Here is a 677-nt window from a genome sequence, read left to right on the forward strand (position 1 = left end):
TGGTAGATAGACAAGCCAAGCTCAACCAGCTGCGGGAGAAGAAGAGAGGCACGGAGAAGGTAATCACAAAAGCTGAAAAGATTAGACTGGAAAAGACTCAACAAGCAAGTAAACACATTCACTTTTTCGAATACGACTGAAGAGTGGGGCTCACCTATGTTTCATTGTGTCCTGGACGTCGTTTGACTACAGCAGCACCATAAAGAATGTTTTGTAAGATCTACACTTAATGAAAGGAAATACTTCAGCTCCTCAGCTTGTAATTAAGACTTTTTTTTAGAGATGAGTCCATTGTATACCAGTTTTTCATTAAACACTTTATTTGTTGAAATTATAAAAAAGAAAAGAAAGAAACAATCAGCACATGAAGCAAATGCTCAACCAGTGATCTGTATTCCAAATCAATATGAAAACTGCAGTAAATTAAATACTTAATACAGTAAATTAAATACTTGTTTTCAAGAAATAAATTTGGAAATCTATTCAATTTGGTGACAAATTTAGTATAATGAATAGAAGTTTAAAATAAAACTACTTTCGGGGCCGGGGAGATGGCTCAGTAGAATAAGTGCTTGCCTGGCAAGCACAGGGCCCTGAGTTCAATCCCCGGTTCCGCCAAAAACAAAAACAAAAACAAAAAAAACATACACACACACACACACAAAAATAAAACTACT

At 35.6% G+C, this 677-nt stretch overlaps 1 pseudogene; it reads left to right on the plus strand.

The window, feature by feature from the left end:
- Nucleotides 1–140, plus strand: part of LOC101566233 — a 2723-nt pseudogene extending 2583 nt beyond the window's left edge.
- The last annotated feature ends 537 nt before the right edge of the window (nt 141–677 follow it).

Source organism: Octodon degus, unplaced genomic scaffold, assembly GCF_000260255.1.
Source record: "Octodon degus isolate 3935 unplaced genomic scaffold, OctDeg1.0 scaffold00016, whole genome shotgun sequence".
NCBI lineage: Eukaryota > Metazoa > Chordata > Mammalia > Rodentia > Octodontidae > Octodon > Octodon degus.